This window comes from Sinocyclocheilus anshuiensis, unplaced genomic scaffold (genome assembly GCF_001515605.1).
Source record: "Sinocyclocheilus anshuiensis isolate Anshui unplaced genomic scaffold, SAMN03320099.WGS_v1.1 scaffold947, whole genome shotgun sequence".
NCBI lineage: Eukaryota > Metazoa > Chordata > Actinopteri > Cypriniformes > Cyprinidae > Sinocyclocheilus > Sinocyclocheilus anshuiensis.
The window spans coordinates 431529-432031 of record NW_015547686.1 but is presented as its reverse complement, the minus strand read 5'-3'; the positions used below and the strand labels follow the sequence as shown (position 1 = coordinate 432031).

At 44.5% G+C, this 503-nt stretch overlaps 1 protein-coding gene across 7 annotated transcripts in view; it reads left to right on the top strand.

Annotated features, from left to right (window-relative positions):
- Positions 1-503, top strand: part of LOC107703290 (activating molecule in BECN1-regulated autophagy protein 1-like) — a 79501-nt gene that overhangs the window by 49374 nt on the left and 29624 nt on the right. The window lies entirely within an intron of this gene.

Here is a 503-nt window from a genome sequence, read left to right as displayed (position 1 = left end):
GCTCGATTAGTTCTGGGTTTGATGAAGGCCCGCCTTCCGAAAAACGAAATGTGTTGTGATTGGTTTGCTGTCTCCGTGCGTTGTGATTGGCGAACAGCTTAGACGGTGTTTCAGTACTGCCTTCCCTTGCCAAAGCAGCAAGTTCCTTCCGTCTGCTCCGGTTTAGTTAAGGCGTCAATATTGCCATATAAATTTGAGCCGGATTCAGACCCAGAGAATATTGAACAAGGGTATCGCGCAGAACCTTTGCACAACATTATAACATGAATTGCAGTGAAACTGTTATACAGTTGAATTTATTTATACCATAGTCCAGTGTTTCCCAGGTGGCCTATATATGCAAACTCATTCTCTGGCAGCAGGAGGCGCTGTTGGCGTGGTAGAGATCAAGGTTTCCCCGGTAACGGCTGAACACAAAGCAGCGCTCAGCTCAAAAAAACACTGCTTTATCAGACATTACATGCAAGATTAAATGAAAATGACATCCAATTTTCTGAAGACGG